Genomic DNA, 25,934 nt, shown 5'->3' with positions numbered 1-25,934 from the left:
TCCTTTACTGATCGTATCAAACCCAGATATTACCTTGTAAAAATAGCAGTGACATCATCACTCTGCTGTACATAGCCTGAGCAGAGAGCAGAGCTTTGGGAGGGGCTCAGAAGGGGCCCAGAAGTCTCCTCCCACTACAGAAGGGGCGGAGACAAGACCAGTCATCCTGCACAAGGAGAGAGAGAGAGCAGAGAAGGCTCCACCCACTACAGAAAACTACAGGAGGGGGCGGAGACAAAACCAGGGGCCCTGTACAAGGAGAGAGAGCAGAGCTGTGGGCGGGTCCCAGAAGGCTCCACCCACTACAGAAAACTAAATGAGGGGGCGGAGACAAAACCAGGGGCCCTGTACAAGGAGAGAGAGAGAGCAGAGCTGTGGGTGGGGCCCAGAAGGCTCCTCCCACTACAGAAAACTACAGGAGGGGCGGAGACAAGACCAGTGGCCCTACACAAGGAGACAGAGCAGAGCTGTGGGCGGAGCCCAGAAGGCTCCTCCCTCTACAGAAAATTACAGGAGGGGGCGGAGACAAGACCAGCCCCCTGCACAAGAAGAGAGAGAGCAGCAGTGGGCTTATCACAGAATTCAGCTGTAAAAAAACAATAACAAATATTCAAATGTTTTATATACAAATGTATTATGTCTGGTCGAACGTTCTTAGGGTATTTTCTCTTAGGATCGAATGTTCTTGGGGTATTTTTCTCTCCTAGTTGAACGTTCTTAGGGTATTTTCTCTTAGGATAGAATGTTCTTTGGGTATTCTGTTTTCTAATTGAATATTTTTTTAGGATATTTTCTTTTAGGATCGAATGTTCTAGGGGTATTTCCTTTCCTGATTGAATGTTCTGGTGCTATTTTCCCTTAGGATCGAATGTTCTTGGTGTATTTTCTCTCCCGAGTGAATGTTCTTGGTGTATTTTCTCTTAAGATCGAATGTTCCCTGGGTATTTTCTCTCCTGACTGAATGTGTTATGGGTATCCTCTCTTAGGATCGAATATTCTTGGGGGTATTTTCTTTCCTGATTGAATGTTCTTGGGGGATATTTTCTCTTAGGACTGAATGTTCCCCATGTTTATGATTGAATGTGGGTATTATTTCTCTAAAGGAATCTTCTTAGGGGATTATCTCTACTAATCAAATGTTCTCATGGGATTTTCTCATCTGATCGAATGTTCTTATGGGATTTTCTCATTTGATCGAATGTTCTTAAGTTAGTTTCTCTTCTGATCGAATGTTCTTATGGGATTTTCTCATTTGATCGAATGTTCTTAGGTTAGTTTCTCTTCTGATCGAATGTTCTTTGGGGATTTTTTCATCTGATCGAATGGTCTTAGGTAAGTTTCTCTTCTGATCGAATGTTTTTAGGTTAGTTTCTCTTCTGATCGAATGTTCTTAGTGGATTTCCTCATGTGATCGAATGTTCTTAGGTCAGTTTCTCTTTCTGATCGAATGTTCTTAGAATATGTTGCTCCCTGGAGAATACAATAACCTGTATAAAGTCACCGCAGTCTAATAACATTCGATCTGACAACAATGAAACAAACGATACAAAGAAGTAACATTTGGCGGTGATAGTGACACATTATTTGCAGATCGCCCCCTCTGGGCGTCACGTGGAAATCATTACAGTAGGAAAGTTATTCGCTGTGTTTGTGGGAGGGGCAGTTTGTGGGGGGCAGTTTACATACTACCCCCCCCCCCCCCGCTGGGAACTCGGCCATGAGAATCCGGCTTCATATCCAGATCTGGAAGGTGACATGGGAGGCTGTGCCAGGTCAGGGACACGGTGTGATCAGCCAATCAGAGTGCAGGATTGAGGGGAGTGCAGGGGGCCAGGACAGTGCACGGGACAAGGGGGAGGGGATGGGGGGGGACAAGGGGGAGGGGCCACAATGTATATCAACACACTCAGTATTTATAGACAGGGAGTGTAAACCTGCGAGTGACAAGGACACCTCAATGGCCTCATAAACAGAGAGCGCCATGTGACTCCGCCCCCCCCGCCGCCCAAACATGTGACTGTCACACCCAACCAAGGGTTAACAGTGCGATAACCTGGAAGAGACCAGGTGAGAGGGGGGGGGGGGGAGTGGGAAAAACGCGCGCCTGCCGAGAGGGACGAAAATTTCAAGAGATTCGGGAAATTTCGCCAACATTTTATAAAAAAAATGCATGAAGGCCGCGCTCACACCTGTGGGGGGGGGCGCTTCCGAAACGCGTGCAGCCGCAGAAAAAGGCGCGCTTGAGAAACTGCACTGCAGCAAAGCCCGCGTCACACTTGGCGGTGGCCAAGACGTCGGTCGCTGACGCGCGTTTTGGTTGCGTCGGCTAATTCGCCGAAACGCTCAGTGGGAAAAAAAGAGCTGTTTACAGAGCTCAATAGCTGAAGCTCAGTTTACACACACACAGCTGAACAAGTCATATGAATACATCAGAGGCTCAGCAGCACATGTGGGCGTTACCTATGCAAATACAGCATAGCCTAGGAACGCCCACTCCCTCCAGACTGACACCCTCCCATCAAGGCAATTTTATATTTGCATAACTCCTCCCACTGCTTGCATTAGGGCTGAGCAGCCCCTCCCCCCAGCCATGATCTGCCTGCTTTGCAAATATCAAAATGCCCTGATTGGGGGGGGGGGGGGGAATCGTCAATCTGAAGGAGTGGGCATTCCTTCGCAGATTGTATTTGCATGGGCAATGCCCATATGTGGAGCTGAGCCTCGGTCATGATACCAGCAGTGGGCTGGCTCTTGGGAGGAGTTATGCAAGCAGTGGGCTGGCTCTTGGGAGGAGTTATGCAAGCAGTGGGCTGGCACTTGGGAGGAGTTATGCAAGCAGTGGGCTGGCTCTTGGGAGGAGTTATGCAAGCAGTGGGCTGGCTCTTGGGAGGAGTTATGCAAGCAGTGGGCTGGCTCTTGGGAGGAGTTATGCAAGCAGTGGGCTGGCTCTTGGGAGGAGTTATGCAAGCAGTGGGCTGGCTCTTGGGAGGAGTTATGCAAGCAGTGGGCTGGCTCTTGGGAGGGGTTATGCAAGCAGCGGGCACTTGGGAGGGGTTATGCAAGCAGTGGGCTGGCTCTTGGGAGGAGTTATGCAAGCAGTGGGCTGGCTCTTGGGAGGAGTTATGCAAGCAGTGGGCTGGCACTTGGGAGGAGTTATGCAAGCAGTGGGCTGGCTCTTGGGAGGAGTTATGCAAGCAGTGGGCTGGCTCTTGGGAGGAGTTATGCAAGCAGTGGGCTGGCTCTTGGGAGGAGTTATGCAAGCAGTGGGCTGGCTCTTGGGAGGAGTTATGCAAGCAGTGGGCTGGCTCTTGGGAGGGGTTATGCAAGCAGCGGGCACTTGGGAGGGGTTATGCAAGCAGTGGGCTGGCTCTTGGGAGGAGTTATGCAAGCAGTGGGCTGGCTCTTGGGAGGGGTTATGCAAGCAGTGGGCTGGCTCTTGGGAGGAGTTATGCAAGCAGTGGGCTGGCTCTTGGGAGGGGTTATGCAAGCAGCGGGCTGGCACTTGGGAGGGGTTATGCAAGCAGCGGGCTGGCTCTTGGGAGGGGTTATGCAAGCAGCGGGCACTTGGGAGGGGTTATGCAAGCAGCGGGCTGGCTCTTGGGAGGGGTTATGCAAGCAGCGGGCTGGCACTTGGGAGGGGATATGCAAGCAGCGGGCTGGCTCTTGGGAGGAGTTATGCAAGCAGTGGGCTGGCTCTTGGGAGGAATTATGCAAGCAGTGGGCTGGCTCTTGGGAGGAGTTATGCAAGCAGCGGGCTGGCTCTTGGGAGGTGTTATACAAGCAGTGGGCTGGCTCTTGGGAGGAGTTATGCAAGCAGCGGGCTGGCACTTGGGAGGAGTTATGCAAGCAGCGGGCTGGCACTTGGGAGGAGTTATGCAAGCAGCGGGCTGGCTCTTGGGAGGAATTATGCAAGCAGCGGGCTGGCACTTGGGAGGGGTTATGCAAGCAGTGGGCTGGCACTTGGGAGGGGTTATGTAAACAGCGGGCTGGCTCTTGGGAGGAGTTATACAAGCAACGGGCTGGCACTTGGGAGGGGTTATGCAAGCAGTGGGCTGGCTCTTGGGAGGAGATATGCAAGCAGTGGGCTGGCTCTTGGGAGGAGTTATACAAGCAGTGGGCTACCACTTGGGAGGGGTTATGTAAGCAGTGGGCTAGCTCTTGGGAGGAGTTATGCAAGCAGTGGGCTGGCTCTTGGGAGGGGTTATGCAAGCAGCGGGCACTTGGGAGGGGTTATGTAAGCAGTGGGCTGGCTCTTGGGAGGAGTTATGCAAGCAGCGGGCTGGCTCTTGGGAGGAGTTATGCAAGTAGTGGGCTGGCTCTTGGGAGGAGTTATACAAGCAGCGGGCTGGCACTTGGGAGGGGTTATGCAAGCAGTGGGCTGGCACTTGGGAGGAGTTATGTAAGCAGTGGGCTGGCTCTTGGGAGGAGTTATACAAGCAGCGGGCTGGCACTTGGGAGGGGTTATGCAAGCAGTGGGCTGGCACTTGGGAGGGGTTATGCAAGCAGTGGGCTGGCTCTTGGGAGGAGTTATGCAAGCAGTGGGCTGGCTCTTGGGAGGAGTTATGCAAATAGCAAATTGCTTTGATGGGAGGGGTGTCTATCTTAAGGAGTGGGCGGTTCTAGGCAGGCTGTAGTTGCAAGCGATGCCCACATGTGATGCCAAACCTTCATGATCGACAGAACTGAAATCCTATGAATGGAAGAGGCGGGGCCAGGGACAGTCAGGCTGGTGGAGGAAAGGGCTAGATGATGCCGGACGTCCTCCAGCCAGGAAACCGTATACACTCTCCAGGTCTCTAATCACGTGAAACACTCACAAGGCTCCTGCTATCTGGGTACCAGGTGACCTTTTGCCAAAGATTTCGGTCACACGAGGGAGCCTGGCATCAGTTTCGGCTTCTATAAAATGATTTCCCGCTGACTTGCGCCGGAGGGATTTGTGAAATTTTAATGATCGGTTCTCTTTAAAGATCTCAGCTGCAGTTTGCTGTAATCCCGGCGGTGCATATAGCTGACCTGGAGGAGGGGGGGTCACACTATAGAACAATGTCCCCTCTGATCTGGTGTTCCTAGAATCTGTCAGTGGACTTAACCCTTCCCACCCCTCCGGGGAAAGGGGGTGCCCGTCATTCCCGGGCCACGCTCACGCCCGGCGCGCAACGGGTGCCTCATTGCGCTTTAATCCCGGGATTAGAGGGGCCCGGATAAGCAGCTTTCTGGAATGAAGTGGGTTCAGTGGATTACCGCGGACACTCCGAGGGTTTCAAAGCCGCAATTCCATTTTTCTGTGGCCGCCATCGTCGCCCACCGAAACGCATTCCGCGCCGCTGATCGGCACAACCGGGAAAATGAAATCCTTTCTTATAATCCGTTTTGCAACAATGTAAAGCAGGTATAAAAAAAATAATAATAATTCGCTCTTCCGGATGATGAGTTTCAACCACTTTATCTAACGCATTGCGACCAACGGGGTCAACCCCCTTCGTCTACCGAGTGATGCGTTTATAAACGTCCCGCGAGTCACAGCTGCTGCTGCTGTGGTATTAAATCTTTCAGCCGACTCACAATCGCCACGTACAAGTGCTCCAGGATGCAGCGCCGCTCAACCGCTTTCAGTACATTGAGAGCCCATTCATACCGGGCGTGGTGGGATTGCGTTGGGCGGCGATTCCATCTCAGTCCCACCACAAGACAAGGCTTGGCCTCCTACGTGGCGGGTCCACCACACCCCCCCCCCCCTCACGTTGCGCTAAATAAAATGAAAAAAGGTACAGCAGGCCATACTTCCTTCGAGCGCAGCACAGATTGCGAAGCGATTCGCCGCCTCGCACCGCACAGCGGCCAATAGAAATTAACGGAATGTCACTGTGTAAAATTTCAACAAAGCTTGTTCAACCACTTCAATGCCGGGCACTTTCGCCCCTTCCTGTCCAGGACAATGTTGTTTTCCCCTTCACTGACGGGCACTGATGAGGCGGCACTGATTGGCACTGATGAGGCAGCATTGATGGGCACTGATGAGTTGGCACTGATAGGCACTGATGAGGAGGCACTGATATGTAGAATTGATGGGCACTGATAGGCGGCACTGATGGGCACCAATAGGTGGCACTGATATGCAGCACTGATAGGTGGCACTGATGGGCACTGACAGGCTGGACTGATGGGCACTGACAGGCGGCTGTGATGGGCACTGACAGGTGGCCCTGATTGGCACTGATAGGTGGCACTGATGGGCACCAATAGGCGGCACTGATATGCAGCACTGATAGGTGGCACTGATGGGCACTGACAGGTGGCACTTAAAAAAAAATCGCAGAGGTGATCAAATACCACCAAAAGAAAGCTCTATTTGTGGGGGAAAAAGGGCGCCAATTTTGTTTGGGTACAGTGTAGCATGACCGCGCAATTGCCATTCAAATTGCGACAGCGCTGAAAGCTGAAAATTGGCCTGGGCGGGAAGGTGCGTAAGTGCCCCCCGGTATGGAAGTGGTTAAGAGGACCTGTCTTCAGTTTTGGGGTCCATTTGAGGACCAAAGTTTGTGAGTACGCTGGTCGTTTAAGGATGCGGCAATGTGACGTGGCGGGGCACCTGGTCACCCTGATTGGCCTCCGCTTGGAGGGGGGGCGGGGCACCTGATCACCCTGATTGGCCTCCGCTTGGAGGGGGGGGGGCACCTGATCAACCTGATTGGCCTCCGCTTGGAGGGGGAGGGGCACCTGATCACCCTGATTGGCCTCCGCTTGGAGGGGTGGGGGCACCTGGTCACCCTGATTGGCCTCCGCTTGGAGGGCGGGGGGGCACCTGATCACCCTGATTGGCCTCCGCTTGGAGGGGGGGGGGCACCTGGTCACCCTGATTGGCCTCTGCTTGGAGGGGCGGGGCACCTGATCACCCTGATTTGCCTCCGCTTGGAGGGGGGGGCACCTGATCACCCTGATTGGCCTCTGCTTGGAGGGGGGGGCACCTTGTCACCCTGATTGGCCTCCGCTTGGAGGGGGGGGCACCTGATCACCCTGATTGGCCTGCGCTTGGAGGGGGGGCACCTGATCACCCTGATTGGCCTCTGCTTGGAGGGGGGGGCACCTGATCACCCTGATTGGCCTCCGCTTGGAGGGGGGGGCACCTGGTCACCCTGATTGGCCTTCGCTTGGAGGGGGGGGACCTGATCACCCTGATTGGCCTCCGCTTGGAGGGGGGGGCACCTGATCACCCTGATTGGCCTCCGCTTGGAGGGGGCGGGGCACCTGATCACCCTGATTGGCCTCCGCTTGGAGACACCTGGATGAGGATCCTTATGTTCAAGGAAGTGACAGTTATTTTCTGCTGATTCCAATGAGATTTGGACATGAGAGTCACAAGACTAAAGATCATAATCCTCGTGGGAAACATTTGTCCAAGTTTTTAAAATATTAAAATGTCTTATCCAATCCTGTGAATTTAGAGACTGAATGATCTGTGAGTACGCTGGGCATTTAACGATGGGGCAAGGGGACATGGCGGAGCGCCGGATCACCCTGACTGGCCTCCCCTTGAACACCCCACCGACTGCTTTATGAAATGTGGTCAAAAGACTTATTTATTCCACTACACTTTTGTATACGTCTGCATTTCGTTTGCAATTGGACACCTTCAGGACCTGTCCCCCGAGGACGTCCTACTGCAGACGAAACGCATATGGCGGGGTTTGTGACTTCATCACGCCAGTGTACAACGGCGGAGTGTTTTATGCTTTTTTTTTTTTAAGCTGAGATGGAAAGAGTATGGCACAACTGCAAACCTACCAAAACATGGCCGTCCACCTAAACTGACCGGGCCGGGCAAGGAGAGCATCCATCAGAGAAGCAGCCAAGAGGTCCATGGTAACTCTGGAGGAGCTGCACAGCTCAGGGGGGAGAATCTGTCCACAGGACAACTATTAGTGGTCTCTCCACAAATCTGCCTGTCAAATCTGACAGGGAGAAAGACATTGGAGAAAGAAAGACATAAGAAGTCCTGTCTGCAGTTTGTGAGAAGCCATGTGGGGGAGGGGAAACAGCAAACATGTGGGGGAGGGGACACAGCAAACATGTGGAAGAAGGTGCTCTGGTCTCGTGACACCAACATTCAACTTTTAGGCCTAAAAACAAAACGTTATGGCCCGGATTCACGTAGAGCGGCGTATATTTGTGCGGGCGTAGCGCATCCCATATGCGCTACGCCGACGTAACATTGAGAGGCAAGTACTGTATTCACAAAGCACTCGCTCCCAACGTTGCGCCAGCGTAACGTAAATTGTCCGACGTAAGCCCGACTAATTCAAAGTAGGAAGGAAGTGGGCGTGATCCATTTAAATGAACCTTGACCCCATGCAAATGATGGGCCGAACGTGAACGTAACCTAAGCCCAGCCCCATTCACGTACGACTTACGTAAACGACGTAAAATCCGACGGCTGTTCCGTCGGCCATACCTTTGCATGGGATGCGCCACCTATAGGTGGAATAACTTTACGCCGGACGTACGCCTTACGTAAACGGCGTAGACTACAGCGACGTGCGGCAAGTACATTCCTGAATCGGCGTATCTCGGTCATTTGCATATTCAACGCCTAAATCAATGGAAGCGCCCCTTGTGGCCAGCGTAAATATGCGCCCAAGATACGATGGCGTAGGAGACTTACGTCGGTCGGATGAAGCCACATTTTAGGCGTATCTGGCATTAAGAATCAGGCGAATAGATACGACGGCGCATCCGTGCACTTACGCGGCGTATATAAAGATACGTCGGCGTAAGTGCTTGAAGAATCCGGGCCAATGTGTGGGGAAAACTAACACTGCACATCCCCCTGAACACACCATCCCCACTGTGAAACATGGTGGTGGCAGCATCATGTGGTGGGGATGCTTTTCTTCAGCAGGGACAGGGAAGCTGGTCAGAGTTGATGTGAAGATGGATGGAGACAAATACAGGACAATCTTAGAAGAAAACCTGGGAGAGTCGGCAAAAGACTTGAGACCGGGGGGGGGGGGGGAGTTTCACCTTCCAGCAGGACAACGACCCTAAAGTACAGCCAGAGCTACAATGGAATGGTTTAGATGAAAGCCTATTCATGTGTTAGAATGGCCCAGTCACAGTCCAGACCTAAATCCCATTGAGAATCTGTGGCGAGACTTGAAAATTGCTGATCACAGACGCTCTCCATCCAATCTGACAGAGCTTGAGATATTTTACAGAGAAGAAGAAGAATGGAGGAGAAATGTCCCTCTCTAGATGTGCAAAGCTGGTAGAGACACCCCCAAAAAGACTTGTAGAGAAAGGGGGTTCTACAAAGTATTGACTCCGGGGGGCGCCATACAAATGCCCCTCCCCACACACACTTTTCACATATTTATTTGTATTGTTTTCCTTCCACTTCACAATTATGTGACACTTTTAGCCAGATTCAGGTAGAGTTACCCCGGCGTATCAGTAGATACGCCGTCGTAACTCTGAATCTGCGCCGTCGTACATTTAAGTGTATTCTCAAATTGAGATACACTTAAATCTAGCTAAGATACGACCGCCGGCGCCGTCGTATCTTAACTGCATATTTACGCCGGCCGCTAGGGGCGTGTACGCTGATTTACGCCTAGAATGCGTAAATCAGCGAGATACGCCTATTCGCGAACGTACGCTTGCCCGTCGCAGTAAAGATACGCCGTTTACGTAAGGCGTTTTCAGGCGTAAAGATAATCCACAAAAAAGATGGCGCAGCCAATGTTAAGTATGGACGTCGGAACCGCGTCGAATTTAAAAAAAATTACGTCGTTTGCGTGAGTCGTCCTTGAATGGGGCTGGGCGTAATTTACGTTCACGTCGAAAGCAATGAGTCTTTGTGGCGTAATTTGGAGCAATGCACACTGGGTTACGTCCACGGACGGCGCATGCGCCGTTCGTTAAAAACATCATTTACGTGGGGTCACGCTATATTTACATAAAACACGTCCACCTCCTCACAATTTGAATTCGGCGCGCTTACGCCGGCACATTTACGCTACGCCGCCGTAACTTAGGACGCAAGTGCTTTGTGAATACAGCACTTGCCTCTCTAACTTACGGCGGCATAGCGTCTATGAGATACGCTACGCCTGCCTAACGATAGGCACATCTACGTGAATCTGGCTATTGGTGTTGGTCTGTCACATAAAATCCCAATAAAATACATTTATGTTTTTGGGTGTAACATGAGCAGATGTGGGAAATTTCGAGGGGTATGAATACTTTTTCAAGGCACTCTCTCTACAATATCCGGGGCTCTTAAGTGCTGATTTTCCACTGCTACTTACTCAGCAACAGCAATTTAAAAAGTATACAAGTTCAACCAATGTGTGCAATGTTTCTGGTTTGATCGGATCTTCCTAGGACGGATCGGCTCATGGTATGATTGAAGGAACATTGCTGCTGCCGCTGACGCCGTCACGTGAATGTCACGTGCTTCGCCTGGGACTCGGAGTAATGAGAACATTAAGTTACTGAGATTCTGTTTAAGCATCAATATTATTACATACGCTGTGGAAATACTGGTTCTGTCAGCTGTAGGAAACCTTTCCCCTGACGGCGCCAAGGACGGCGGGTGAACCCGGACTGAGGGTAAAGGACGAATGTTTAAGGGAGCCAAAGAAAACCTGGTTGGTTCTCATAGGCTTCTTCTGCGCTTTGCATTGCCTAAGAATCCTGCAGAGGTGAAATGCTCTGCCTTACATGTCAGGATTGTGATCCAGGCACCTCTGCCAGACAACACAGCAAGGTCCTGGACCTCCACTGGACTGGAGTTACAGTAATAATCTTCAGTTATTCAATTATAGTTCATCACCAATACCGAATCCTCTGCAGAAGTGGCACTGTGGCGGTGCGTCCATTAAGGGTGCACGGGCGCCGCCCGTCCCTCTCTCCAGCCACCCCCTCTATGACCAATGGATAGATTCTTTCTTTCTTTCCACCTATCCCTCTTTCTTTCTTTCTTTCTTTCTTTCTTTCTTTCTTTCTTTCTTTCTTTCTTAGGTAGAAAGAAAGAAGAAAGAAAGAAAGAAAGAAAGAAAGAAAGAAGAAAGAAAGAAAGAAAGAAAGAAAGAAAGAAAGAAAGAAAGAAAGAAAGAAAGAGGGATAGGTGGAAAGATAGGGAAATAAATAACTAAAGAGGGAAAGAAAGAAAGAAAGAAAGAAAGAAGGAAAGAAAGAAAGAAAGAAAGAAAGAAAGAAAGAAAGAAAGAAAGAAAGAAAGAAAGAAAGAAAGAAAGAAAGAAAGAAAGAAAGAGTGATAGGTGGAAAGATAAGGAAATAAATAAATAAAGAGGGAAAGAAAGAAAGAAAGAAAGAAAGAAAGAAAGAAAGAAAGAAAGAAAGAAAGAAAGAAAGAAAGAAAGAAAGAAAGAAAAAAGAAGGAAAGAAAGAAAAAAGAAGGAAAGAAAGAAAGAAAGAAAGAAAGAAAGAAAGAAAGAAAGAAAGAAAGAGGGAAAGGTGGAAGGATAGGGAAAGAAATATAGAAAGAAATAGGGATAGGTGGAGAAATAGGGAAAGATAAAAAAATGAAAGAAAGAAAGAGGTATAGGTGGAAATAAAGAAAGAAATAAGAAACATAGATGGAAAGATAGGGAAAGAAAGAAAGAAATAAAGAGGAAAGAGGAATAGGTGGAAAGAAAGAGGGATAGGTGCAAAGATAGGAAAAGAAAGAAAGAAAGAAAGAAAGAAAGAAAGAAAGAAAGAAAGAAAGAAAGAAAGAAAGAAAGAAAGAAAGAAAGAAAGAAAGAAAGAAAGAAAGAAAGAGGGATAGGTGGAAAGATAGGAAAAGAAAGAGAGAAAGAGGAATAGGTGGAAAAATAGGAAAAGAAAAAAAAAGAAAGAAAGAGGCATAGATGGAAAGAAAGAAAGAAATAAAGAAACATAGATGGAAAGATAGGGAAATAAATAAATAAAGAGGGATAGGTGGAAAGATAGGAAAAGAAAGAAAGAAATAAAGAAACATAGGCCCAGATTCTGAAAGGACTTACGACGGTGCAGCGCCAGATACGCCGTCGTAAGTCCTAATCCGAGCCGTCGTATCTATGCGCCTGATTCTTAGAATCAGTTACGCATAGATATCCATTAGATCCGACAAGCGTAAGTCTCTTACGCCGTCGGATCGTAACTGCATTTTTCCGCTGGCCGCTAGGGACGTGTAGGCTGATTTATGCGTCGAAATATGTAAATTAGCTAGATACGCAAATTCCCGAATGTACGCGCGGCCGACGCAGTAAAGATACGCCGTTTACGTTAGGCTTTTCCTGCCATAATGTTACCCCTGCTATATGAGGCATAACTGCGGCGTACCAATGTTAAGTATGGCCGTCGTTCCCGCGTCTAAATTTGAAAATTTTACGTTGTTTGCGTAAGTCGTCCGTGAACAGGGCTGGACGTCATTTACGTACACGTCGAAACCAATACGTCCCTGCGGCGTACTTTGACGCAAAGCACACTGGGATATTCCACGGACGGCGCATGCGCCGTAAGTGCAAAACGTCAATCACGTCGGGTCACAGCACATTAACCTAAAACACGCCCCCCCCTGATCCAAATTTGAATTAGGCGGGCTTACGCTACGCCGCCGCAACTTACGGAGCAAGTGCTTTGAGAATACAGCACTTGCCCGTCTAAGTTGCGGAGGCGTAACGTAAAGCGGATACGTTACGCCCGCACAAAATTACGCCGCTGGACGAGAATCTGGCCCATAGATGGAAAGATAGGGAAATAAATAAATAAAGAGGGATAGGTGGAAAGAATGAAAGAAAGAAAGAAAGAAAGAAAGAAAGAAAGAAAGAAAGAAAGAAAGAAAGAAAGAAAGAAAGAAAGAAAGGTAGGGAAATAAATAAATAAAGAGGGAAAGAAAGACAGAAAGAGGGAAAGGTGGAAGGATAGGGAAAGAAAGAGGGATAGGTGGAGAAATAGGGAAAGATAAAACATGAAAGAAAGGAAGAGGTATAGGTGTAAATAAAGAAAGAAACATAGATGGAAAGATAAGGAAATAAATAAATAAAGAGGAATAGGTGGAAAGATAGGAAAAGAAAGAAAGAAAGAAAGAAAGAAAGAAAGAAAGAAAGAAAGAAAGAAAGAAAGAAAGAAAGAAAGAAAGAAAGAAAGAAAGAAAGAAAGAAAGAAAGAAAGAAAGAAAGAAGGAAAGAGGAATAATGGTGGAAAAATAGGAAAAGAAAAAAATGAAAGAAAGAGGCATAGGTGGAAAGAAACAAAGAAATAAAGAAACATAGATGGAAAGATAGGGAAATAAATAAATAAAGAGCAATAGGTGGAAACATAGGAAAAGTAAGAAAGAAAAAAGGAAAGAAAGAAACAAAGAAAGAAAGAAAGAGGGAAAGGTGGAAGGATAGGGAAAGAAAGAAAGAAAAAAAGAAAAAAGGAAAGAGAGATAGATGGAAAGATAGGGAGAGAAAGAAATTTCCCGTCACACTTTGTGTGGTTTGTGGTCCTCGGAGACGCGGTGGGAGGAGTCGGCAGTGACGATGACGTGGAAAGGACGGGACGCGGTGAAGTCAGATATGGAGAGTTGCGGACCTTTCACCCACACATTCTCCTCCTGTGAATCCGCCTCTCTCTTTGCTCTCTTCCTTGTATTGACACGCAATGTTCCAGTCCGGTTCGCGCCGCCATCGGATTAGCTGTCCTTGTCCTCGTGCTCTTCACATTTTATCTCACAATAGAAGTTTGGTTAATGCTAAACTTTAATTATCCGGCAATAAAGACGGCGGGAACAATGCAGGGGGGGGAGATTGGAGATTTCTGAGATTGAAACTATTAAGTTTTATGTTTCCCGTCATTGACCAGAACCGACATTCCTAAAGAAGAATCCCAGGTGTGGATATTTTATACATAGTTATCTTGGACAAGATTTCACCAACTACACTCACCGGACTCTTTATTAGGTACTCCTTATATGCCATTTACCGACCCCTTCCCTTTCTGAATGAACATGGGGTTTGGGGTGCACACGCTATTGCTAAAGGCTGCGCACACCTACTACTCTACGACTACATTGCTACTATGCCGTTACTACATCATCACTACACAGTTACTACACCATTACTAAATGAAGTAGGAATGAGGCGCGAACTGATGCGTCTCTGACCATTTCCTGTACTATGTCTGCAGTCTCTGACCATCTCCTGCATCATGTCTGTAGTATGTCTGGGGGTCTTTCTAACAGACTCTCTAACAGAAGCCCTCTCTGTGTCCATCAGAGAGCCCCCCCCCCCCTCCAGGTCCCAATAAAGTACTCTGCTTCTCGTCCTGTATTTTGTTTATTGTTAGGAGATCATGTAAGGATCCCGGGGTAATGAAGACTTTGTGGGGGAGCATCTCTGTGGTTGAGTCATTGCCATAGAAACATTTGTAAAGGGGGGGGGGGTTAGAAAAATGACCACGCCCATGTGGGGGCGCCAGAAATATTTCTGCACCCAGGCGCCTGTGACCCTAGAATCGGCCCTGCCCGCTAGCCTGGAGCCGCAGCCCGAACTCTGCACCTGCTAGCCTGGAAACGCTGCCTAGACCCCGCACCCTGCAGTCTGGAGCCGCTGCCCGGACCCCGAACCGGCTAGCCTGTAGCCGCTGCCCAAACCCTGCACCGGCTAGCCTGGAGCCGCTGCCTAGACCCTGCACTCGTAGTCTGGAGCCGCTGCCCGGACCCCAAACCCGCAAACCAGGTGGGGCTACCCAGACCCTGCACCCGCTAGCCTGGAATTTTGAGCACCAGCCACCACTGGACACGGTGATTGGGGAAACTGATGTAAGGAGACATTGTGATGGAGACACTTGATGTACAGTATATGGGCACAGTGATGGGGAAACCTGAAGTATATGGGCACAGTGATGGGGAAACCTGAAGTATATGGGCACTGTGATGGGGGAACATGATATAAGGGGGCACTGTGATGGGGGAACATGATATAAGGGGGCACTGTGATGGGGGAACATGATATAAGGGGGGCATTGTGATGGGGGAACATGATATAAGGGGGGCATTGTGATAGGGGAACATGATATAAGGGGGCACTGTAATAGGGGAACATGATATAAGGGGGGTACTGTGATGGACACACCTGATGTATATGGACACTGTGATAGGGGAATATGATATAAGGGGGGCACTGTGATGGGGGAACATGATATAAGGGGGGCATTGTGATAGGGGAACATGATATAAGGGGGCACTGTAATAGGGGAACATGATATAAGGGGGGTACTGTGATGGACACACCTGATGTATATGGACACTGTGATAGGGGAATATGATATAAGGGGGGCATTGTGATGGGGGAACATGATATAAGGGGGGCATTGTGATAGGGGAACATGATATAAGGGGGCACTGTAATAGGGGAACATGATATAAGGGGGGTACTGTGATGGACACACCTGATGTATATGGACACTGTGATAGGGGAACATGATATAAGGGGGGCACTGTGATAGGGGAACATGATATAAGGGGGGCACGGTGACAGGGGAACATGATATAAGGGGACACTGTGATGGGGGAACATGATATAAGGGGGGCATTGTGATAGGGGAACATGATATAAGGGGGCACTGGGATAGGGAAACATGATATAAGGGGTCACTGTGATAGGGGAACATGATATAAGGGGGGCATTGTGATGGACACACCTGATGTATATGGGCAATGTGATAGGGGAACATGATATAAGGGGGGCACGGTGATAGGGGAACATGATATAAGGGGGCACTGTGATAGGGGAACATGATATAAGGGGGCACTGTGATAGGGAAACATGATATAAGGGGGGTACTGTGATGGACACACCTGATGTATATGGGCACTGTGATAGAGGAACATGATATAAGGGGGGCACTGCGATAGGGGAACATGATATAAGGGGGGCACGGTGATAGGGGAACATGATATAAGGGGGCACTGTGATAGGGGAACATGATATAAGGGGGGCCCTGCGATAGGGGAACATGATATAAGGGGGGCACTGCGATAGGGGAACATGATATAAGGGAGGCATGGTGATAGGGGAACATGATATGAGGGGGCACTGTGATGGACACACCTGATTCTATATGGGCACTGTGATAGGGGAACACAGGGCTGGACTGGGACAAAAATTCGGCCCTGGACTTCATCCAGACCGGCCCACTTTAATTGAATAAAATGCTGCCCCCACCCCCCCGAAAAATCACGCCCACCAAAAGGCCCCTACATCCATTATTGTATATCTTGAGAGGATGAGAGAGAGGGTGGGTTGAGGGAAAGGGGGTGAGTGTAAGAAAAAGAGAGTGAGTGTAAAAGAGAGGGGGTGAGTGTAGGACTCCTTTTTACACTGAGGCGTTTTTAGGCGCTTTTGGGCACTTGTAAAGTGACTGAAAAACGCTTCCGCTGCAGTCCCAGTGTGAAAGCCTGAGTGCTTTCACACTGGGGCGCTGCCAGGGCGTTAAAAAAAATCTCCAAGCAGCATCTCTGTTTTAAAAAACGGCCCACTGAGCCATCGGCCCACCGGGAAACTCCCTGTAGTCCCTATGGCCAGTCCATCCCTGGGGGAACATGATATAAGGGGAGCACTGTGATAGGGGAACATGATATAAGGGGGGCACTGCGATAGGGGAACATGATATAAGGGGGGCACGGTGATAGGGGAACATGATATAAGGGGGCACTGTGATAGGGGAATATGATATAAGGGGGGCACTGTGATAGGGGAACATGATATAAGGGGGGCACTGTGATAGGGGAACATGATATAAGGGGGGCATTGCGATGGACACACCTGACGCAGGCTTATAGGGGTCTCAGTGCATGGCCTTGCCCAGGGGCCCATGATGCTATTAGAATGGCACTGGGCTGCCTAACCTGCAGAAACACAGAGAAAGAAGTCTCTGATCCTTTTTTTGTTATTTTTATTTTTTAATTGAGTGGCTTGGCCTGCACAAAAACACAGTGCTGGTCCTGATGTGTGGGGGTCTGGGGATGACATCAATAGCTAATAGCACCCCCATGCGTCTGCTAAAAAGAAGCGCGTTTTCCTGATTTAATCATCTGCTGAAGGTGCTTTATAAAACCAGAGGGTGTAATATCACTTTCCTGTTAGTTATTGGATGTTATTAATTGTTAGCAGTTCTCCTTTTTCCAACAAAAAAACTAAATGTTTGTAAATTCCAATACAACTTCGTACAACAAACAAATCCAGTTTCTTCAAAGCAAACAAAAGCTCATTGCTACTGCCTGGCCACTGGAGGGCGCTGTGACATTGACTAATCTAATCCCCTTGGAGCAAATAAAAGATAGGCATAAAATTGATATTATACAGGCTAAAGGGACATGGGGGGCCAATCAAAGGGTCCAGACCAGAGAGGACAAGTGGCCCCTCTTCTCCCCCCACCACAACAACAGCCACTTTAGCATTGTAATGGGATTCAGCAGAGCATGTGTGGCACTTTAATTATTTCCTCTATTCAATAATAAAGGAAAGGATGGGCCCCTTGAAGAAGAAAGGTTTCTGTGTTATCACAAATATCTGAGACCATGGGGGGGGGGCTCATTATCACCCCCTGGAAAATCAAACATGCACAAGGCTGACTGCAAGGTATAATGTTTGTTAATATTGTAGAATTGCCCAATAACTTCAAATGATTGATGAATCTGAGATCAATTACTGAGCCTTACATGACACCAATAGAGAGAGGCACTATAGAAGAGGTGCTGGAAAAGGGAGCCTGTCTTGTGAAGGGGGATAGAGGGGTCTGTATTGTGAAGGGGGATAGAGGGGTCTGTATTGAGGGAAAGGGGAATAAATAGGAGTAGTAAGAGGAGGATAGAGGGGTCTGTATTAAGGAAAAGTGTAATAAGTAGGAGTAGTAAGGGGAGGATAGAGGGGTCTGTATTGAGGGAAAGGGTAATAGGTAGGGATAGTAAGGGGAGGATAGAGGGGTGTGTATTGAGGGAAATGGTAATAAGTAGGGGTAGTAAGGGGAGGATAGAGGGGTCTGTATTGAGGGAAATGGTAATAGGTAGGGGTAGTAAGGGGAGGATAGAGGGGTCTGTATTGAGGGAAAGGGTAATAAGTAGGGGTAGTAAGGGGAGGATAGAGGGGTGTGTATTGAGGGAAATGGTAATAGGTAGGGGTAGTAAGGGAGGATAGAGGGGTCTGTATCGAGGGAAAGGGTAATAGGTGGGGGTAGTAAGGGGAGGATAAAGGGGTCTGTATTGAGGGAAATGGTAATAGGTAGGGGTAGTAAGGGGAGGATAGAGGGGTCTGTATTGAGGGAAAGGGTAATAGGTAGGGGTAGTAAGGGGAGGATAGAGGGGTCTGTATTGAGGGAAAGGGTAATAGGTAGGAGTAGTAGTGAGGTCTGTAGCGAGGGCCAGGATAAAGGGGTCTGTAGTGAGAATTAAAGGATCTGTAGAGAAGGGCTAGATATGTTTTTTTTTTTTTTTAGCAATGTGCAGTATAGAGGTCTGTAGTGAGAAGGGTGGTGAGGTCTGTAGACAAAAGCCAAATATAGGGGTCTGTAGCTATTGACAGGGTGGGGGTCTGTAGCTATTGACAGGGTGGGGGTCTGTAGTGAGAAGGATACAAGATGGTGGGTGTGAGGTGGGTCTGTAGTGAGGAAGGTGGTGTTGGTCTATACTGAGGGTCAGGGTAGAGGGTCTATAGAGAAGGGCCGCATATGGGGGTCTGTAGTGATGGACAAGATGGGGGTCTGTAGAAAGGGGTAGGACATAAGAGTCTGTAGTGAGGAAGGTGGTGGGGTCTGTAGTGAGGGAGATGGTGGGGTCTGTAGTGAAGAGGGTGGTTGGGGTCTGCAGTGAGGAGGATGGTGGGGTCTGTAGTGAGGGAGTGGTGGGATCTGTAATGAGGAGGGTGGTGGGGTCTGTAGAGAAGAGTCAGATTTGGGGGTCTGTAGTGAGGAGGGTGGTGGGGTCTGTAATGAGGAGGATGTTGGGTCTGTATTGTAATGAGGAGGGGGTGGGGACTATAGTGAGGGGGGTGGGGGGCAGCGGGGTCTGTAGTAAGGGGGTGGTGGGGTCTGTAGTGGGATCTGTAGTGAGGGGGGTGGTTGGGGTCTGTAATGAGAAGGGTGGAGGGGTCTGTAGTGGGGGGGGGTCTGTAGTGAGGGGGGTGGTGGGATCTGTAGTGAGGGGGGTGGTTGGGGTCTGTAGTGAGGGGGGGGTCTGTAGTGAGGGGGGTGGTGGGATCTGTAGTGAGGGGGTGGTTGGGGTCTGTAATGAGAAGGGTGGAGTGGTCTGTAGTGGGGGGGGGGTCTGTAGTGAGGGGGGTGGTGGGATCTGTAGTGAGGGGGGTGGTTGGGGTCTGTAGTGGGGGGGGGGGTCTGTAGTGAGGGGGGTGGTGGGATCTGTAGTGAGGGGGGTGGTTGGGGTCTGTAGTGAGGGGGGGGTGGTGGGATCTGTAGTGAGGGGGGGGGTCTGTAGTGAGGGGGGGTCTGTAGTGAGGGGGGTGGTGGGATCTGTAGTGAGGGGGGTGGTTGGGGTCTGTAGTGAGGGGGGGTCTGTAGTGAGGGGGGTGGTGGGATCTGTAGTGAGGGGGTGGTTGGGGTCTGTAATGGGGGGGGGGGGGCTGTAGTGAGGGGGGTGGTGGGATCTGTAGTGAGGGGGGTGGTTGGGGTCTGTAGTGAGGGGGGGGTGGTGGGATCTGTAGTGAGGGGGGGGGTCTGTAGTGAGGGGGGGGGGTGGTGGGGTCTGTAATGAGAAAGGTGGTGGGGTCTGTACTGAGGGGGGGGGGTGGTGAGTTCTGTAGTGAGGGGGGTGGTGGGATCTGTAGTGAGGGGGGTGGTTAGGATCTGTAGTAAGGGGGGGTCTGTAGCGTGTGGGGGGGGGGGGGGGGGGGTCTGTAGTGATGGACATGATGGGGGTCTGTGAAGTTGGAAGTAATGGAGGGGGCTCTGTGGGAATATACTGAGCACGTGTGGGGGGGGGGGGGGTGAGAAGAATAAGAGATTCTTTCATGCTTCCTCCCCACCTCTCTGTGTACAGGGGGCGGGGCTCACACAGAGGGACGGACCTTTAAATCCTCTAACATTCAGCCACCGGAGTGAAGCTCATCGCCTCTCCTCTCCTCTCCTCTCTTCTCTTCTCTTCTCTGAGGTCTGGTATATTTTTTTCCTCAAGTTTGGAGAACAGAAAGCAACTTTGTAACCAGGTAAGACTCCATTCCTGTGTGACCTGTCAGTGCTGGAGGGAGGGGGGAGGGGTAGAGATATTTAGATTGTAATAAAGTTATAATGTATCTCTCTGTGTATTGGAGACCCTGAAGAAGAAGAGTTTACAATTTAAAAAGAATCATCTTCAGATCTCATCACATATCTGATGTTTTATGTATATAGGAGTATATAGGTCAATATCAGCGAGTATAGGGGTATATATGGGGTATATAAGAGTATATATGGGGTATATAAGAGTATATAGGGGTATATAAATGTATATATGGGGTATATAAGAGTATATAGGGGTATATACATGTATATATGGGGTATATAAGAGTATATATGGGGTATATAAGAGTATATAGGGGTATATACATGTATATATGGGGTATATAAGAGTATATAGGGGTATATAAGAATATATAGGGGTATATAGGGGTATATATAGGAATATATAGGGGTATATATAGGGGTATATATGGGGTATATAGGAATATATAGGGGTATATATCGGAGTATATCACATCCGCAGAAGCACATGTTGCTGTGTGAGTGACATGTTCCATGTATGAGGGTTGGAGGTTGGAGAATGTATGGCGGGATAATAACAGGAACTCGAAGTGTATGGAACTATCTGTTAGTTGTAGATCTGGATATACAAGAATCTCATATCTCATTGGTGACTTGTATACAATGCTGTAGACATGGAGGAGAGAAGTCCTCGCACATTACCGACAATCAATACAATTCTGCAAAAGTCATTCCGTCTATTTCTGGTGGTGAAGTTCAGGTTATACTGGAAGTCTCGCTTTGGCTGTATTTATGTTGGTGGATCTGATTGTGTCTTCCTTACAGTAACCTTTTACATTTCTAAAACATTTGTAGAGTAGAACTCTCCCCATCACCTCTCTATTTATATTTATACCTCTCTATTGTGTCTCTATCTCCTTCTCTCTCTTTGTCTATTTCTATCGCTCTTTCTATCTGCCTTTTTTATCTTTATTTTTCTCACATTTTAAACCCCTTCTCTATTTCTATGCCTCTCCCCCCCCCAATATCACTCTATTTATGTCTCTTTTAATGCCCATCTTTTTATCTCACTCTTTCTGTCTTTTTTCCTCTCTCTCTTTTTTTATATCTCCTTCTCTCTCTTTCTTTTTCTCTCTCTGTTTCTCTTTCTCTATCTATCTATCTATCTATCTATCTATCTATCTATCTATCTATCTATCTATCTATCTATCTATCTATCTATCTATCTATCTATCTATCTATCTATCTTGCTCTCCATTTCTATCTCCCTCTTTCCACCTCTCTCTTTCTCTCTCTCTTCCCCACTATCTTTCTACCTATGTCTCTTTCTTTCTATGAACATATTCTCTTTCTATCTATAACTCTTTCTCTCTCTTTCCCAACTCTTTCTATCTATCTCTCTTTCCATATCTCTTTATCTATCTATCTATCTATCTATCTATCTATCTATCTATCTATCTATCTATCTATCTATCTATCTATCTATCTATCTATCTATCTATCTATCTATCTGTCTCTCGCTCTCTCTCTCTCCAATTCTATCTTCTTTATTTTTCTCTTTCTTTCTATCTATCTCTCTTTCTATTTCTATTTATCTTTCCCATCTCTCTCTTTATCTATCTATCTATCTATCTATCTATCTATCTATCTATCTATCTATCTATCTATCTATCTATCTATCTATCTATCTATCTCTCCCATCTCTCTTTTTATCTATCTATCTATCTATCTATCTATCTATCTATCTATCTATCTATCTATCTATCTATCTATCTATCTATCTATCTTCTCACGCTCTCCCTCTCTCTCTCTCTCTCGCTATTTCTTGTTTTCTTTCTTTCTTTCTTTCTCTCTGTTCATATATATCTCTCTTTCTATATCTATTTATCTATTTCTCCCTCTCTCTCTTTCTATCTATCTATTTATCTGTTTATCTCTCCTCTCCCTCTCTCTTTAGCTATCTATCTATCTATCTATCTATCTATCTATCTATCTATCTATCTATCTATCTATCTATCCCTCTCTCTCCCCATTTCTATCTTCTTTCTTTCTTTCTTTCTTTCTTTCTTTCTTTCTTTCTTTCTTTCTTTCTTTCTTTCTTTTTAGATATCTCTCTCTCTTCCTAAAGCTATTTATCTCTCCCTCTCTCTCTCTTTCTATCTATGTATCTATCCCCTCTATCTATCTATCTATCTATCTATCTATCTATCTATCTATCTATCTATCTATCTATCTATCTATCTATCTATCTATCTATCTATATATCTGTCTATCTATCTATCTATCTATATATCTGTCTATCTATCTATCTATCTATCTATCTATCTATCTATCTATCCATCTCTCGCTCTCCCTCTCTCTCCCCATTTCTTGTTTTCTTTCTTTCTCTCTGTTCATATATATCTCTCTTTCTATATCTATTTATCTCTTTCTCCCTCTCTTTCTATCTATCTATTTATCTCTCCCCTCTCTCTCTCTCTTTAGCTCTCTATCTATCTATCTATCTATCTATCTATCTATCTATCTATCTATCTATCTATCTATCTATCTATCTATCTATCCCTCTCTCTCCCCATTTCTATCTTTCTTTCTTTCTTTCTTTCTTTCTTTCTTTCTTTCTTTCTTTCTTTCTTTCTTTCTTTCTTTCTTTCTCTTTAGATATCTCTCTCTCTTCCTAAAGCTATTTATCTCTCCCTCTCTCTCTCTCTTTATCTATCTATCTATCTATCTATCTATCTATCTATCTATCTATCTATCTATCTATCTATCTATCTATCTATCTATCTATCTATCTCTATCTCTCTTGCTCTCCCTCTCTCTCTCCCATTTCTATCTTCTTTCTCTCTTTCTCTTCCTCCCATACTTCCCCATACACTAAATTTTCATAACATTTCTTTACTGGTATTGGTGTCTTGCTGAGATATTTTAGTTTTGAAAATATTCTAAGAATTTGTGATGTAAGAAAGTGTCAATACCGATAATTGACAAAATTGACAAATACAACTGTCAATCATTAATCATTATTCTGGGCAGTCCTCCATGGGGTCCTCTGTGTGTGATCGGAACATTTCTCAATCTGTCACTTCAATAACTGGATTTTTGGACATTGGGCAAAGATATAATCTAATTATTGGAATATGAAGGAGATTATCTCCCTGTAATCTCCAGGACAGATTATCAGGTTGTTGGAACTGAAAATTCTTTGATGGGTTTATTCTCCTCCGCAGTCTGAGCTCAGTGATGGCGACAGAATTCCTCATCAGACGGCTGAGACAATTATAAAAATAGGTCGTTCTTCCTGAAGTGGGATTTCTTTTATTTCTGTGGCAATTTTTTCCCATCATACGGAATCATTGTTCCAAAGTAGTCCTGTGATTTCAGAGATCTTCTGATATTTTCAGGTAATAGGTATCTATGTGGAGGCCGTCACTTTCCATTCATTTGTGATTCAATATATTGTTGTGTGTATGGGATCTTGGCTCAGTGTGGGGGGGTATATAGCTATCTCAGCAATGGCGGCTGGTGCTCAAATTTTTTTTGGGGGGGTGCAAACAAAACTGAAAAAAAACACATCAATTGCAGCCTCACTGTGCCCATCAAACGCAGCTACTGTACCAATTATTCGCCGCCACTGTGCCCATCAATTGCGGCCACTGTGCCCAACAATTGCCGCCACTGTGCCATCAAACGCAGCCACTGTGCCCATCAATTGCGACCACTGTGCCCATCAAACGCAGCCACTGTGCCCATCAATTCCCGCCACTGTGCCCATCAAAAGCAGCCACTGTGCCCATCAATTGCTGCTACTGTGCTATCAAACTCAGCCACTGTGCCCATGAATTGCCGCCAGTTTGCCCCATCAATTGCCGCCAGTTTGCCCCATCAATTGCCGCCAGTTTGCCCCATCAAATGCCGCCAGTTCGCCCCTTCAAATGCTGCCAGTTTTCCCCATGAAATGTGGCCAGTTTCCCCCATCAAATGCTGCCAGTTTGCCCCATCAAATGCTGCCAGTTTGCCCCATCAAATGCTGCCAGTTTTCCCCATGAAATGTGGCCAGTTTGCCCCATCAAACGCTGCCAGTTTTCCCCATCAAACGCAGCCAGTTTGCCCCATCAAATGCAGCCAGTTTGCCACATCAAATGCTGCCAGTTTGACCCATCAAACACCGCCAGTTTGCCCCATCAAATGCTGCCAGTTTTCCCCATCAAACGCTGGCAGTTTTCCCCATCAAATGCAGCCAGTTTGCCCCCCTGCCCGGCACTTACCTTTCTCGGGTCAGTGCCGTCCTCCATGCTCCCTCTGAGTCCTCGATGTCTTCTCCCGTCCTCTTCATGTCATCTCTGTCATCTCTGCTATGATTGGATTGAATGCCTGATAGCAGCGCACCCGCTCCTTACCAATTTGGAAGCCTATTAGAGCCCACAGGCTCTTATCAGAAAGCCTAGTAGAGCCGATGGCTCTAATCAGGCACTTCCAAAACACCCCCACCGCTGTAATTCAGATGGCCGGCGCTCAACAAGGACCATGGTGAGGGGCAACTCCATATTGATGGCCATGGTGAGGGACAACTCTATACTGATAGCCATGGTGAGGGGCAACTCCATATTGATGGCCATGGTGAGGGGCAACTCTATACTGATAGTCATGGTGAGGGGCAACTCTATACTGATAGCCATGGTGAGGGGCAACTCTATACTGATAGCCATGGTGAGGGGCAACTCTATACTGATAGCCATGGTGAGGGGCAACTCTATACTGATAGTCATGGTGAGGGGCAGCTCCATACTGATAGCCATGGTGAGGGGAAGCTCTATAATGATAGCCATGGTGAGGGGCAACTCCATATTGATGACCATGGTGAGAGGCAACTCCATACTGATGGCCATGGTGAGGGGAAACTCCATATTGATGGCCATGGAGAGGGGCAACTCCATACTGATATCCGTGGTGAGAGGCAACTCCATATTGATAGCCATGGTGAGGGGCAACTCCATACTGATAGCCATGGTGAGAAGCAACTCCATATTGATAGCCATGGTGAGGGGCAACTCCATACTGATGACCATGGTGAGGTGCAGCTCCATATTGATGGGCATGGTTTTGGGACGGGATGTCCAATGGGCTCCTATAGGTGTAATTTCCGGTATTCACAGACTGTTGGCCATAGTGTATCAGACAACGAAATCATTACTGAAGGACATACCAAGAGAGGAACAATAAAGCACAATCACTGTACTAAGCACTCAGTGTATAGCCTGCCTGGCCCTGTACACATATAGAATTACACTATACAGAGAACACATCAGTAATCTTCCCTTTATAAGGTGGAGGCTCAATAATAAGATGTCAATGTGCGCACCTCAGGAAACCACAGCAACTAATCTGCCATCACCATCAGTGACGTGACTTCTGATTGGTTGCTGTGACACAGAAGAGTTTATGGAGTATATTACAAAGCGGTGAAAAAAATGACTATATCTACAACTCATAATACATTAATGTGATGGGGGAATAATGTTCCTTACATTGGTGATCAGTAAGAAGAATGTCCCTTACATTGGTGATCAGTGAGAAGAATGTCCCTTACATTGGTGATCAGTGGGAAGAATGTCCCTTACATTGGTGATCAGTGGGAAGAATGTCCCTTACATTGGTGATCAGTGAGAAGAATGTCCCTTACATTGGTGATCAGTGAGAAGAATGTCCCTTACATT

The 25,934-nt window shown here is 47.4% G+C and overlaps 1 protein-coding gene across 1 annotated transcript in view; it reads left to right on the top strand.

Moving 5' to 3' along the window:
- Window positions 1-20,082: 20,082 nt before the first annotated feature.
- Window positions 20,083-25,934, top strand: part of SLC38A3 (solute carrier family 38 member 3) — an 81,541-nt gene continuing 75,689 nt past the window's right edge. The window contains exon 1 of the mRNA XM_040358771.1: window positions 20,083-20,186. The gene's annotated coding sequence lies outside the window, so the exon portion shown is untranslated. The remainder of the gene's footprint in view (window positions 20,187-25,934) is intronic.

This window comes from Rana temporaria, chromosome 7, assembly GCF_905171775.1.
Source record: "Rana temporaria chromosome 7, aRanTem1.1, whole genome shotgun sequence".
NCBI classification, from domain to species: domain Eukaryota; kingdom Metazoa; phylum Chordata; class Amphibia; order Anura; family Ranidae; genus Rana; species Rana temporaria.
The sequence above is the reverse complement of the archived record's forward strand: the minus strand, read 5'-3'. Positions and strand labels throughout refer to the sequence as shown.